Source organism: Thalassophryne amazonica, chromosome 2 (assembly GCF_902500255.1).
Source record: "Thalassophryne amazonica chromosome 2, fThaAma1.1, whole genome shotgun sequence".
NCBI classification, from domain to species: Eukaryota; Metazoa; Chordata; class Actinopteri; order Batrachoidiformes; family Batrachoididae; genus Thalassophryne; species Thalassophryne amazonica.
This window is the reverse complement of record NC_047104.1, coordinates 50,557,975-50,574,686: the sequence shown is the minus strand read 5'-3', so window position 1 is coordinate 50,574,686 and position 16,712 is coordinate 50,557,975. Positions and strand designations below refer to the sequence as shown.

The window sequence follows — 16,712 nt, the reverse complement described above, 5'->3', positions numbered from 1 at the left end:
CTGCCTGATTGCTGCATCTCTACCTGCCCCCTTCTACTTCTGCAGCAGGATAACTCCATCTAACAGGTTAATTTTGTCAACTTGCTTTATATGTAGATAAATTAAAATTAAAAGAAAGAAAGAAAGAAAGAGAGAGAGAGAGAGAGAGAGAAATTGTGTGTGAGTGGCAGAAAAGCTCTATAACAGGATACAAAAATCTAAGAAAAGCACCCACTGTTTAATTTCAATTTATTTTCATTTATATAGCGCCAAATCACAACAGAGTTGCCTCAAAGCGCTTCACACAGGTAAGGTCTAACCTTACCAACCCCCAGAGCAACAGTGGTAAGGAAAAACTCCCTCTGAGGAAGAAACCTCAAGCAGACCAGACTCAAAGGGGTGACCCTCTGCTTGGGCCATGCTACAAACATAAATTACAGAAGAATTCACAGAACAATTCACGGACGAATATACAAAAAATGCTATTGGTGCACAGGACAGGAGGATCACCAACACGAATACAACTCCCATCTCTGGATGGAGCTGCACCTTAAACAGAGAGAAAAAACAGAATCAGGCATCAGAAAGACAAAAAATACTGTATAATTTGCCAGCATTAAACAACAAGAAAAACAGAGAACTACTAAGGTGATCGCCGGCCACCAGCCCTAAACTTCACTAAAAGACCCAGAATTTAGGTAAAGTTGAGGCCGCGGCCCGCTCCAATTACTAATAAATGAATTAAAAGAGTAAAAAGCGTAAAACAGAACTGTACCAGTATGCTAGTCATATGAAAGGGAAAATAAGTGCGTCTTAAGTCTGGACTTGAAAGTCTCCACAGAATCTGACTGCTTTATTGACGCAGGGAGTCTCCACAGAACAGGGGCACGATAAGAGAAAGCTCTGTGACCCACAGACTTCTTATTCACCTTTGGGGCACAAAGTAGTCCTGCACCCTGAGAACGTAAAGCTCGGGCCGGTACGTAAGGTTTAATTAGGTCAGCTATGTAGGAAGGTGCCAGTCCATTAATAATTTTATAGGTTAGTAGCAGAACCTTAAAATCTGATCTCACTGGGACAGGAAGCCAGTGAAGGGATGCCAAAATGGGTGTAATGTGGTCGAACTTTCTGCTTCATGTCAAAAGTCTGGCTGCAGCATTTTGAACCAATTGGAGACCCCTAATGCTAGACTGCGGTAAACCAGAAAATAGAACATTGCAGTAGTCCAATCTAGAAGAGATAAATGCATGGATCAGTGTCTCAGCATCAGATGCCGATGTCTCACTGGACCAAGAACCATTATTTCAGTCTTATCAGAGTTTAAAAGTAGGAAGTTTCTAGACATCCAACTTCTCACTGCTGCAAGGCAATCTTGTAAGGATTTTATGTGAATGACATTACCAGCAGTTATCGGCATGTATAACTGATTATCATCTGCATAGCAGTGAAAGGTAATCCTAAAACGCCGCAATACGTGCCCAAGGGGTGCTATATAAAGGGAGAAAAGCAGGGGGCCTAAGACAGACCCCTGTGGAACCCCAAATTTCATGTCACTAAGGTTAGAGCTAGTGTTACTGTACAAAACACAGTGAGAACAACTGGTCAAGTATGACGTCAACCATGCAAGGGCACTCCCAGTAATCCCAAAATAATTTTCCAGCCTATCAAGTACAATATGATGATCCACTGTATCAAATGCAGCACTGAGATCTAACAGCAACAGAACCGTAGTGGTGCCTATCTCGGCTTTCAGTGCTTACCAGTCGAGTGAGTATAAGAGAAATTGTGGAGAGCTGGGCATGTCCCAACTTGTCCTCTGACACTCCGAAACGGAGGTGTTCCTTTGTCTCGCTTCATCAGCGAATCGGTCGTGACGCGCGAAGCCTCCGCGCAGCTTTCCATGACAAAATCTCTTGTTAAAAGTGAAATCTGCCGGAAAATGGCTGATGTCCAGCTCTTGTGATAACCAGAGAAATTGCACACGACGGTCCCAGTTCCACACAGCCATCGGTTTAGAAACGATGTGGTGGTTTCTGCCTCTCGATGGCGGCTCGGAGCGCGGTGCGCCGTGCGCCATTGTGGGCCGTCCTTAAAGATGTAGTAACACTCCTTATTCTCTGTGAAGCCCGTAAAATTTTCACCGAAAGCCAGATAAATTTTTCGAATTGTTTCCAGCTGCCTGTCTCTAACAGTTTCTGAAAAAATTCTGATGGAAAAAAAGCCCAAATCATTCCGCCATTTCCTCGCAATGAAACAACAACGAGAGGGGTGGACGAGTGCTCACTCAAAGCCTGCCCACAGGCGAATGACGCAACTGACAGGTGTGGAAAAACTCACGCAAGCGCACGAAGGTTCAAGCTTGGCTGACGTAAAAACATATGAATCAAATCCATATAGTTTTTGAAAAAAATAAAAAGGTCCATTACTTTTCTAACAGACCTCGTAATTACCTGCATTATGTTCATAAAACAGATGTCTGCCATGGTTTGGGTTGAGCGCACTGTACTTCTGTACTTGGATAATCCTCCAGGAGCTTGCTGATGCCCCAGAGTCTATATTACCAGATGACTGATGCATGCACAGCAATGCACCCGGCAGATTTGATTAAACCTGCTGCCCTTTCCCCATCTCCCCTTTTCTCCTCCCAGTACAGCCTAATGGTATTGAATTAGTTGCATTACCCAGAAGAAACTGCTGAAACATTAACAATATTAACAGGATGCTATCTTGCTTCTGATTTAACCTTAAAATGCCACTGCTTATAATAAATACAGGAAGTGCAAGATGGAGTTCTGCTTAATCTAAAATGGCCAGTTACAGCTCAAGTGTTTCACATTTATTTCCAAACCAGACAAGACTTGCACCACAGTAAGTGAAACCATCAGTTTTGATGCTTGACACAAACAGCAGCCCTAAGAGGGATGTATCAGTTTAAAAATACATTTGGCTTTAAACATATCAGCCATGGGGCAAATCCAATACTGATAGAGCAGTGATTGAATTAGTCTGAGCCATTTCCTTCTCAATGCTATTTGGATTGGAAACACCTGAAAACCCATAAAGGCAAAATATTATCCATCTGTCATAACAGCACCTTCTCAGAAGAGTCACATGTGATTGGATGCCATGTTAAAAAGATAAAGAAATGTTAGTGTTTGCAGATCGAGCTTGGTAGGCAGGAGAATTATCCGTATTGCATAAAGAGCTGCCTATCCTCTTACAGTGTTTAGCTATGGTGTTATGGACGAACAGAAAAAGAAAAACCAAATGATCCGCACAGCCACAACACTCCCAGACAAAAAAAATTTTTATTTAACATAAAATAAATGTAACGTTTCGGGCAAGAGCCCTTTGTCAAACAGCATGTTCAATGTCACACACCTGTCTAAATATTGACATAATTATTGGTTGCCCTCAGCTGAAGACTAATCAAACCAATTAAAAACATCTGGTCATATTATCTGTTGCAAACATCCTCACACATTAGTAAGAGCAATCGGATAAATAAACGCCACAGCTGACAAAAACATCAAACAAAAGAAAACACACGTTTCTGAGCTGAAGCCGAGCTGTTTCTTCCACACTGCAGCCGAGGGTTTTAAGACAATAGGGCCACCAAACCATCAATCAATTATCCTGCTAGTCTACTGCTGAATTACAGTGACGGACTTAAAGATTTAAAGCACACCCAGAAGAGATTAGCACGAAGTGGAGCATCTGTTTTGAATCTACTTATAATTGCAACATCAGAAAACACCATGCCTGGACAAATTTTGCAGTGGAGAAGGTTCACATTCTTTTTGAATCTGTTCTGCTTTGTTTTTGAGTGGCGGGGGATGACAGCCGATCCGAGTAGAACTGCACTGTGACGTCAGTGGCTGGTCTCTTCAAAACCGCTTTGCGTTTATATACATGTCTCTCATATCTCTCATATATTATGTAAAAGCTAGCGAGAAATAAAGACTTCTAAAACTGAAAACGCCATTTCTGGAACCTAATAACACCTCTGAACTTATTTCACAGACGTTAGCATAGTGATATCACAGGCTTGTTTCATTTGTGTGTAAATATATCCTCTTTGTCATATATTATGTAAAACCTAGCAAGAAATTAACACTTCTAAAACCGAAAACACCGTTTTTGGAAAGTAATAACACCTCTGAACTTATTTCACAGACGTTAGCATGGTGACGTCACAGGCTGGTAGCTAGCTGCAAAACTCTGTTTTGTTTGTGTATAAATGCATCTGTCATATATTATATAAAAGATAGCGAGAAATAAACACTTCTAAAACTGAAAATGCTCTTTTGTAACCTGATAACACATTTTATGGCGTTAGCGTACGAAGCTAACTTCCACTAACTCAAAGCTAACTTCCTATGGCATTAAATTTGTCTCATTAATACCAACAAATGCACAAAGGGTGACCTACAAATATTCCTTGATTTGCATAACTTCCACTTTTGTCAAAAGCTCATGTACACGCAAAGCCGCCTGCAGACGCTGTTAAAACATATTGTTTTGATTGACTGATTAATAGAGGGCTTCACTGAACATTACAAATTGTATGTAAGACAACAGAATCTTAATCATTAAACAACTGCAAATTCTAAAGAGTAGAGAGTATTTCAGCATTGCATTATATCTGAACTGATTGGTTGACTTCTGCTTAAAAAAAAAAAACAGGACAGAGCAGAGTTGAATTCAGAAGCACAGATGTAGATTTGGACACCAGAACAAAAAAGAAAACTACAAATCTGCCCTGTTCTATTGCACTATGGATGAGATTAAACAGTTATTGTGTTGCAGGTGTAGGCACATTGGAATGACTTTTTACATAAAATATAGTGCTACAATCTGTATAGCTATTTTATTTACATTTTATCCTGGACACTAGGAGAGATCATAAGAAAGTCGTTTCCAGCTCCTGAGGCCAGGCACATCCCCATTTTTGCAATAGGACCTGCTCCTTCCTGTGACTGTGATGCAGTAGGGTTCCACCGTACAATAATCACAAACAATACGAAAACCATAATTACCCCTGAAAAACACCTGCCAGAAAAACCACAACATCTGCACCCAGGACAGTGCATAGCTGTTCACACAGCTAAACTAATCGCAAAGAGTCATTCAGAGCTGCTGTAACAGTAATGGGAGGCAGCCTTAGATCAGTCTGATGATGGCAATTTTACAGGGCACCCAAAAGCAGTGCCTTAGCATTATATAACCATAACAATAATGATGTAAAGAATTTATACTGCATGTGCCCTCATTAAGTTTCACTGTCAAACAGCATGTGATTAAACATTAAGAAACATTGAGAGGTTTTACACAGAGAACATGGTTTACAATAACACAGTGCTCAGTTTCTCATAGGATTACCTGGTTGGCCCATTGGACAAATCCTCCCCCCCACACACACACACATTCCCATAATAGACATTTTGAGCCAATAGCATGGAGGGTATGCATGTGACATAGTCAAACCTGGAAGCCAGCAGCATACCCCCATGCTGGATGGTAAACAAAGCGACAGCTAACCGTGTTCCCTCGTCAATAACTGCACTGTCGGATGTCACAAGGTGGAAGACAGAAGAGGCCACAGTTTGGACGACAGTCCAACATAAATCAAACAGTTTTCGACTTTTTTTTTTTTTTTTAACATTTTATTTAAGATTTTCAGTTTAATACAAAAACACAAAAGCAAACAGTACAAGAAATAAAGTCTGGCATATGCACATATAAAATATATCAAAGTCATACCAACCAGTGGCATGTAATGTACAAAATCACCCCTTTATGTGCAAAATATTATAAGATATAAAAGAAAAACCCAACACAGACAACACAAAAAAAAGAACAAAAAAAAAGGCTGCATATACACATCATATTGTTTCATTTCAGAGTGTCGTACTCCCCACTCATGCAAATGGCAGACCCTCAACATACTCTATGAAGGATGCCCACGTCTTCTGGTACTTTTGTGAGGAGCCCTGTAAACTGTATTTTAAGTACTCCATTTGTAAACACATCATAACTTCCCTCACCCATTGAATAAAAGAAGGTGGTTGTGCATCTTTCCATTTTGTTAATATCAACCTTCTGGCCAAGAGAGATGAAAATGCTACAGCGTTAAGTTGATAAGAGGTCAAGCCCTGTTGAACTGGGAGAACACCGAATACAGCTGTAATTGGATTGGGATCTATTACTCTACCACACACATGTGAGAAGGCCTCAAAAATAGAACCCCAAAACCTATTCAAATTGATACAAGACCAGAACATGTGACCAATAGTTGCAGGGGCCTGTCCACACCTTGGGCAACCATCATCTGAGGTGCCATAAATCCTGGCCAATCTGGCTTTGGTTAGATAGGATCGATGAAAATTTTTAAACTGTATTAAACAGTGCCGGATAGAAATAGATGATGCATGTATACGACAGATACCTGTGTCCCAAATGGTATCTGAGATTTTTAAGTTCAAGTCTTGTTCCCATGAGATCTTTAGTTCCTTCAGTGAGATAGGAGCTGTTTGGTGTAGCAAGCCATAAGTCCGTGAGATCAGTCCTTTCGAGGTGGGTTGGAAAGTCAAACATTCCTCCAGTGGGCAAGAAGGTGGTTGGTTTGGATAAGCAGTGAAGTGTTTTATAACAAAGCTGCGGATCTGTAAGTATCTAAAAAAAGTGAGATTTGGGAATATCAAAGTCTTTGCACAAAACATCAAATGAGACAAAGGACCCATTCACAAACATATCGGTGAAGAACACAATACCATTTTTGTGCCAGATCTTAAAACCAGAGTCATTTAGGGCTGGTAAAAAAGATGGATTCAAAGTGACAGGAGAATATACAAATATATGTTTGAAACCAAAATGATGACGACATTGAGACCAAATACAGAGTGAGTCCCTCACCACTGGATTTCCAAAATACTTTTTTTCCACTAATTGGTAAAGCTGAGCTCATTAAGGCTACAGGCGAGATACAAGGATTAGCGCCGAGTTCCATAATGGACCAAATCGGGCCACTTTCTTCTTTGAATGTACGGAGCCAGGTAACCAATTTTACAATATTAGCTGACCAATAATAAAACCTGAAATTCGGTAAGGCAAACCCCCCCCCTCGGATTTGGAACCTTGTAATTTAGACTTGCGTATCCTTGGACATTTTTGGTTCCATATGAATGAAGACACAATACTATCTAATTTGTTAAAGAATGTGCCAGGGAGGAGCACTGGTATCATCTGGAACAAATGCATGAATCTGGGCAGGACCACCATTTTAATTGTGTTAATACGGCCGGCTAAAGAAATAGGTAGAGCCGACCAGCACAAAAGATCTGCTTTTGTTTTGTCAAAAAGGGGAGAAAAATTGTATTTAACAAGATTATTGTAAGTATCAGAGACTTTTATTCCCAAATAAGTGAATGAATTTTTCTCAACTTTGAAAGGAAAATTTGAAAAATCTAAATCTTTTGACAGTTGATTGATAGGAAAAAAGGTGCTCTTGCCCAAATTCAATTTATAACCCGACAAACGTCCAAAGCCCCGAAGCAGATCAAGTATATGCGGAATAGACACAGCGGGGTCTGTGATATACACCAACAGATCGTCTGCATATAATGATAATTTATGAGTTATGCCTCCTCCAACAATCCCCTTTATACCAACCTCTGATCGTAATGCCACAGCCAAAGGCTCTACAGCAAGATCAAAAAGTAAAGGACTGAGGGGACAGCCCTGGCGTGTACATCTATGCAGGGGGAAGTAATATGAAATAATATTATTTGTACGGACAGAAGAGTGTGGCGAAGAATATAAAATCTTAATCCATGAAGTGAAGCTAGGGCCGAATCCAAATTTGTTTAGGACAGATATTAAATAATCCCACTCCACACAATCAAAAGCCTTTTCAGAATCAAGTGAAACTAATAGTTCAGGTAAATTTACTGAATGGTCAGAATATGATATTAAATAAGCACCTGGCGTTAAAGTATGATTGGCGGTTAGCAATAAAACTGGTTTGGTCTTCATGGATAATACTGGGGGCAATCTTTTCAAGGCGTATTGCAAGAACTTTGGTCAGAATTTTGTAATCAACGTATGATTCACACTTTTGAGGATCTTTGTGTTTTTTTAGTATCACAGAAATTGTGGCTTGGGATAGAGTTTGTGGTCGATTTTTAGTCTTATGAGTTTCCGTACACAACCCCTGGCAATAATTATGGAATCACCGGCCTCGGAGGATGTTCATTCAGTTGTTTAATTTTGTAGAAAAAGCAATTCACAGACATGACACAAAACTAAAGTCATTTCAAATGGCAACTTTCTGGCTTTAAGAAACACTATAAGAAATCAGGAAAAATAATTGTGGCAGTCAGTAACGGTTACTTTTTAGACCAAGCAGATGGAAAAAAATATGGACTCACTCAATTCTGAGGAATAAATTATGGAATCACCCTGTAAATTTTCATCTCCAAAACTAACACCTGCATCAAATCAGATCTGCTCATTGGTCTGCATCTAAAAAGGAGTGATCACACCTTGGAGAGCTGTTGCACCAAGTGGACTGACATGAATCATGGCTCCAACAGGAGAGATGTCAATTGAAACAAAGGAGAGGATTATCAAACTCTTAAAAGAGGGTAAATCATCACGCAATGTTGCAAAAGATGTTGGTTGTTCACAGTCAGCTGTGTCTAAACTCTGGACCAAATACAAACAACATGGGAAGGTTGTTAAAGGCAAACATACTGGTAGACCAAGTAAGACATCAAAGCATCAAGACAGAAAACTTAAAGCAATATGTCTCAAAAATCGAAAATGCACAACAAAACAAATGAGGAATGAATGGGAGGAAACTGGAGTCAATGTCTGTGACCGAACTGTAAGAAACCGCCTAAAGGAAATGGGATTTACATACAGAAAAGCTAAACGAAAGCCATCATTAACACCTAAACAGAAAAAAACCAAGGTTACAATGGGCTAAGGAAAAGCAATCGTGGACTGTGGATGACTGGATGAAAGTCATATTCAGAGATGAATCTCGAATCTACATTGGGCAAGGTGATGATGCTGGAACTTTTGTTTGGTGCCGTTCCAATGAGATTTATAAAGATGACTGCCTGAAGAGAACATGTAAAATTCCACAGTCATTGATGATATGGGGCTGCATGTCAGGTAAAGGCACTGGGGAGATGGCTGTCATTACATCATCAATAAATGCACAACTTTACATTGATATTTTGGACACTTTTCTTATCCCATCAATTGAAAGGATGTTTGGGGATGATGAAATCATTTTTCAAGATGATAATGCATCTTGCCATAGAGCAAAAACTGTGAAAACATTCCTTGCAAAAAGACACATAGGGTCCATGTCATGGCCTGCAAATAGTCCGGCTCTTAATCCAATTGAAAATCTTTGGTGGACGTTGAAGAAAATGGTCCATGACAAGGCTCCAACCTGCAAAGCTGATCTGGCAACAGCAATCAGAGAAAGTTGGAGCCAGATTGATGAAGAGTACTGTTTGTCACTCATTAAGTCCATGCCTCAGAGACTGCAAGCTGTTATAAAAGTCAGAGGTGTTGCAACAAAATACTAGTGATGTGTTGGAGCGTTCTTTTGTTTTTCATGATTCCATAATTTTTTCCTCAGAATTGAGTGATTCCATATTTTTTGCCCTCTGCTTGGTCTAAAAAAAGTAACCGTTACTGACTGCCACAATTTTTTTTCCTAATTTCTTATAGTGTTTCTTAAAGCCAGAAAGTTGCCATTTGAAATGACTTTAGTTTTGTGTCATGTCTGTGATCTGCTTTTTTTCTACAAAATTAAACAACTGAATGAACATCCTCCAAGGCTGGTGATTCCATAATTTTTGCCAGGGGTTGTACATATCACACAATAAAGTGACGAGTTTGGTACCAAATTTTTTGTAAAAATCACTAGTAAACCCATCCGGCCCCGGGGCCTTTGCACTTTGTAAAGACCGAATTGCATGCAAAATTTCAGCTGTGGATATAGGTCTGTCAAGTGACTGCTGTTGATCTGATTCAATAACTGGGATATTAAGTTTATCCAGGAAGGAATCTGTTTCAACATTTGTACATGTTGTGTGGCTGGTATATAGATTCTGGTAGAATTTCTTAAAAACTGCATTAATCTCCTTTTGGTCTGTTGTTGTCCGACTAAGGTCTGTTCTAATCTCTGATATTCTATTATTTGAAATTGACTGGCGTAACTGGTGTGAGAGAAGTCTGTCCGCTTTTTCCCCATGTTCGTATATGTTTTGCCTCGCTCTAAGAAGTAGTTTCTCAGTGTCTTTTATTGATAGAGTTTCAAATTCAGATTGTAACAAGAGCTTTTGCTTATAAAGGTCTGGTGATAGATTAGTAGCATATTGTGAGTCCAAATTAGCTATCAGCTCAGTTAATTGTCGTAATCACCACATATTTTATTTCTTTGAGCTACAAATGAAATGATTTGACCACGAAGATATGCCTTAAGGGACTCCCATATCATTGCCTTTGAGACCTCTAGAGTGTTGTTTACTTCAAGAAAAAAATCAATTTGAGATTCAACATATTTATAGAACTCCTCATCCGCCAGTAACGTTGAATCAAATCTCCAGACCCGCGGCTCGGCACAAGCATCTGGGAATGCAATATCCATCTACACTGGTGCGTGATCAGAAATTACAATTGCATGGTATTTACAAGTGGTAACTTTAGGAATAAGAGAGTTGTCTACTAAGAAATAATCTATTCTCGAGTAGGAGTGGTGTACTGGAGAGAAAAAAAGAGTAGTATTTTGCTAAGGGCTCAATGATACGTAGCAGATCGGAGATACCTTAGCTCTGGAGGAAGGAGTTTAGCACAGAGGTTGATTTAGAGGTTATTGTAGATTGTCGCACTATTGATAGTCCAAACTATACCTTTTTGGAATCTTTATGATCAGAAAAATAATATGGAATACCTTTCAATATGATTGGAGCATTTTTAAATTTTGACCCCTGTGTAATACTTCAATTGACCCCTTCTTGGCCGCCTACTGAAAGTTCACGTGGGTACCCGGCATTTTTAAAAGAGTAATGTCTAAGGAGTATGTGTGCCAAATTTGGTGCTTGCATCACCATTTGAAGGATCCCTCAGTAAATATTCACTTATCTGCTGCACTACATAGACATTTAATAACGTGACTGTAGTGTTAAATAGCTTGCCTATAGAGGATGACATTTTTCGGGAATTCCCGTGGGTCACGTGATTCCCGCGGGATGGGAGTCAAAATTTTATCAATCACGTGATTGGGATGGGACGGGAATAAAAATGAACGGGAGCGGGCATGCCAAAAACAGATGATGATTTTCATCTATTTAAAACAACCAAAACACGTTCACACCGCGATCAGACGCTACAAATTCGCGGGCGACGGACGTGCCTCCTTCACCCGGTGTGTCGCTCTGCTTTCGCTGAGAAAATTCGCCCCGGTGCGTCTTCAAATAGGAGGAGCTTCCATTCCGCTCGCCGGCTCCGGTTGTCAGTCAAGTTAACATGACGGATGTTGATCACAGGAGCGAGTTGTTGTGGAAAGCTCATTATCAGTATCATTATTTGCTTCAGGAGCTGTGTCTGGATGACGACCATCCTTCCACCTCTGCAGGTGCAGTTTGAGGACCAACTGTCCCGTTCACGCGCGCGCATGTAAACAATAATAATAATAATAAAAAAAACTCTGCTGTCTGCTGTGGTATTGTTGCTTGCTCTCCCCCCCAAAACTCTGTCATAATTGTGTTTATAAACCAGTCACCATTTGTTTTATTATACATCTGTGTAGTTAATTAATAAAATATTCTCCACAGACGAACTCGCTCGCGCACGTAAAAAAAACTCAGCTGCTTGCTGCTCCTCGCTCTTTCCCAAAAAATTCTGTCATAATTGTGTTTAGAAACCAGTCACCATTTGTTTTATTATACATCTCTGTAGTTAGTTAATAAAATATTGTCCATAGACGAATCGCTCGCACGCGCACATAAAAATAAAAAGAAAAAAAAAAACTCCGCTCCCTCTGCTGCAGGGGCGTCGGACTGGGGGGGTAAAGGGTACTATGTACCCAGGGCCCAGAGCATGGGGGGGCCCACAAAAAACTGGAATTAAATACATTTTTGTGTTGCATATTATTAATGTTCATACAATTCATGATGTAAATGAATATAATTAGAATGAATGTATAAATGTTGCAAAACATAATTCTGCTCTAACAATAATCTCTGAGGGCCCTTCCACCCCTGTACAGTTGTACAATAGTTTAGTCCAGGCTCACAGGCGGCACTCCCCCCCCCAACACACACGCACACATATCCCAAACGGGATCTCACAAAAAGCGGTGTTTAGCAGTGCTGAAACAACTAATCGATTTAATCAATTATTAAAATAGTTGTCAACTAATTTAGTCATCAATTAGTTGTTAAATAACTTTGTTTTGCTGCAGATGTTTAGTTTCGTCCATATAAATCAACCATTTCTGCAGTGCAGCTTTGCTTTGAACCTTGAACCAATCGAAACAGTGATTCGCAGATCGAAGCAGTGATTCACACATCGAAGTACTGCTTCGATCTGGTGCTTTGTTTTATTAAATGGACTGCATTCATATAGCACTTTTCCATCTGCATCAGATGCTCAAAGCGCTTTACAATTATGCCTCACATTCACCCCGATGTCAGGGTGCTGCCATACAAGGCGCTCACTACACACCGGGAGCAACAGGGGTCTTGCCCAAGGGCCCTTAGTGATTTTCCAGTCAGGCGGGGATTTGAACCCATGATCTTCTGGACTCAAGCCCAACAATTTAACCACCTTTATTTCACTTAATCTTTTTCCCCACTAAAACACTAAAGAGCATATGCCTGTGAGTAACATTTACCTTTTTATGTTAATCTGACCTGTTATGGTCTTCTGAAACAGTTGATAGATGTATTTTATAACTTAAAAACGGGACCGATGCTAATGCGTTAGCATGTCTATGGCGTTTTCAATGTTAAAGTTAGCATTAAGCTGTTTCAGCTGTCAGCACATTTGTTTTCTTTATAATAATTCATGACTTAGCGTTTGTTGTAAAACAGTCCAATGTATTACAAATTGTAATATTTTATTCATTTATTTTTATTCATATATCAATAATAATAATAGAAACAACAACAATAATAGTAATAATAACTAATAATGCCACAAAGTTTTAGAGAAACGGACAAAAAGAATATGATAAAACAAAACAGAAAAGATTAAACCAACTAACAAACATAAATAAATGTTTCCTGTGAACACCTAGTGACTCTTAAACCTCCACTTCATCCCTGTTTTATTTAAGTTTAATGACAATTTTTTTCGGTCAAACCACATCTAAGCTGTGTTTTTACACAAGAAAAAAATAAAATGCAGTAAACTGCACATTTGTGTCTTTTTTCATGAAAATATCTTATTAAATATAACATATTACACTTTAGTCAGGCCTTTAAAATACTTTAGTGGACTCTTGCTGTAATATGTTGTCAGTGGTTGAGATAGTTGCTGTAGGCATCTACACCTGATGGAAATCTCTTTGTGGTGTGTCGGTGATGTATGTATGTGCAAAATAAAACAAAACACTACTCCAGGTATGTTTATGATGACAATATAACATAACTTTATTACAAGGTCAAACGCTGATGTTGTGTGACAAAGGCCTTTTAATAATAACTCAACGAAATAATGGCAAAACTCACATGTAAGTAAAAAAAAAAAAAAAAGATTAATTGAAAAAATAATTGATCGATGAACTGATTAGTAAAATAATCGTTAGTTGCAGCCCTGGTGTTTAGGCTGAAATAAAATATGTCTTTCCTAAAAAAATCAAAGTCTGGATTTCAAAAAAGAAGAGAAAAAAGGACAGGGAAAGAAAACTAAATGAGGGAAAGCAGCTGCTAACCAAATTATTTGAAAAGAGAGGTGAGCTTGAAAGCTAGCTATATAGATTTGCGATTTGGTCCCCCAGACCCCCCAACTCAATATTACTCCCCCAACTTTAAAAAGGGTTCTGATTCCCAGGTGTGATCTAAGGTATACATGATTTAGACCTGGTTTGACTACGCATTAGAAATTTGGTGTTTGTGTTAATAAAAAAAGAACATAAAAGTGGGGGGGGGGGGGGGTCTTCAATATGGCTAGTACCTAGGGCCCACAATTTGGTGCTACGCCCCTGCCCTGCTGTGGTGCTTCTGCTCTCTCCAAAAACTCTCTCATAATTGTGAAATAAAGGACAAAAGAGACATAAGTCCTGCTCACAGGCTGCTACCAGATACAGGACATGTTCACGTCTTCAGTCAAACTCCAGACATCTCCACGTCACAAGTCCCTGATTGATCATCACGGCGCGAGACATACGGGAGTGGGACTGATTTTGAGTGGGAGGGATTGGGAGTCATTTTTACAGGAGTGGGACGGGATGGGATTTATTTTTTTACTCCAGTCCGGGATTGGGCAGGATGGGATTTTTTTTTCTGGGAGCGGGATGGGACGGGAGTGAAAATCCACTCCCGTGTCATGCTCTACTTGCCTATTACTATAATAAAACGTCCATTCACATCTTGGATTGTATTAGAACAAACAAAAGGGAGGTTTTTCTTGACCAAAATGGTGACTCCCCTGGCTTTTGAGTCAAAGCCTGAATGGTAAACCTGAGAAAAACAATTATGTGACAACTTATTGCGATCAGTGGAGCGTAAATGTGTCTCCTGTAGAAAGACAATACCTGGGTTAAAAGTCCGTAAATGTGCAAAAACTCTTTTGCCTTTTACTAAATTATTAAGTCCCTTAACATTCTAAGTTACAAAGGTTGTAGGATGGGGCCCTGATGTTTGCACCACATTAGCAGAGGCAGCCATGTCTAAAATGATTTGGAATTATCTTGATGGGTGTATGACAAAAAAGGATTGCTGAAAATTGCAGCCAAAAAAGGAAAAAGAAAAGAAAGAAGAAAAATCCCAAAAAACAAAACCCACTGATTCTTCTCCTCCCAACTTGAGAGAGACATCCACTGCCCACCCCCCCCCAGGAGCTTAAACACAACATGTAAACCTCAACTCCTTGCCTCATACTTCAGAATCAAAAACGTGCCCATTGCCCATGGACAGGGAACAAAATTATATATGACAGCACAGAGTATAAATTGTTCAAATCTAAACTACCTCTCACCAAAAACAAACAGATCAAAAACAGAACAGGAACTAGTTCAATACTGTAACACAATACTCAGTGAGCTTATGCAGTCATTAATTAAGTCATAAACTTAGTACCTCACTATGTTTAGTCAGTGTCTTGTTGATGGCCTCTGCACCAGATGCTTCATCACGTAATCTTTGGCAGCATCAGCGTTCACAAATACCTTTTCACCTAAAGGTGAGGAGATTCTCAGCCTGGCTCGATATAACATCCCGTATTTGACGTTCTGGCAGCCCCGAAGCAGCTCCTTGAATGCACCTCTTCTTTTCACAACCGCAGACGGCAGGTCCGAGAAAATGAGAATCTTATTGCCCTTGTAGAGCAGGGGACCGGCCCTCGCCACTTTACGGAGCACTTCCACCAGTTCCTGGAAGTAGTGAAACTTGACAACAAACGGTCTGGGCCTCTTTCCACCTCCCGTACCAGACTTCATGCCACGGTGAGCCCGGTCCAGCGTTGGAGCCACATCCAAACACAAAACTTCCTGAAGTAGCTTAGCCACGGACTCGACAGGCAGCGTCCCGGCCTCAAAACCGCTCTTTCACCCCCAGGATTCTCGCGTTTGAGCGGCGCTGTCTTCCCTCCAAATCCTCGGTTTTCCCCATTAGGGCCACCATTCTCCTTTAGACTGCGGACTTCTTCTTACAGACTTACTATTCTGTCGGAGGGTGTATCAGTAGCTTCCTCGAGGCTAGTTAGGCGAGCCCGGTGCTCTGAGAAGTTAGCAGCTAGCGGATCAATCCTGGAACAAAACTCAGTCCGAACCTCTTCAAGTTGCTCTTTGAAGTGGGCACGGAGTTTATTTATCTTATCATTAAGTGTCTGGCACTTTGAATCAACATTTGTCTCCAGCGTCTCGATTTTAGCCACCACTGTTTGCTCCGAGCTAGAGATAGCAGCCATTAGCTTAGCCATGTCCAGGAACGTAGCATGGCTATCAGCAGCTTTAGCCAACTACGACTTTTTGTTGCCTTTTGAGCCAGACATCGTGAAACAGCTCTTATGCACGGGTCCAGTCCTTTTGTTTACCTTGGGTGGTGAGAGGAGACGTGAAAATGTCAGATTTTAAGCATAATAATGAAAAAAAGTACCGCGTCCCTGTGGAGCAACTACACTACACGTCTTCACATGTCGCCGCTCACGAGCGCCCCCCTCGCCGCTCACGAGCGCTCCCCTGCTTTTGACTCAGTTTTAGACTTAAACAGCAAAACATCATGAATCAAACCATTTTAGACTGTTTTAAGGCTGTCAGAGCTCTGTGAGGTGGTTTTTATTCAAAGAACCAGGTGGACAGAGTGGAGAAAATCCCAGCAGCAGCTTGGATTGGTACTCGCTCTGCATGGACAGCCGAGGTTGGTTTGATTACAGCGGCCACAGCAGTATCAGGCTGCACTGCGATGTCTCCACAAGACAGCCGCAACCCCTCGTCTTAAAATGGACGTTAGCGACTGGGCAGACTCCTGTGGTGAGGTTCAGCGCTC

At 40.4% G+C, this 16,712-nt stretch overlaps 1 protein-coding gene across 1 annotated transcript in view; it reads right to left on the bottom strand.

Annotated features, from left to right (window-relative positions):
- adcy7 (adenylate cyclase 7) overlaps positions 1 to 16,712 on the bottom strand; it is a 267,502-nt gene that overhangs the window by 171,091 nt on the left and 79,699 nt on the right. The window lies entirely within an intron of this gene.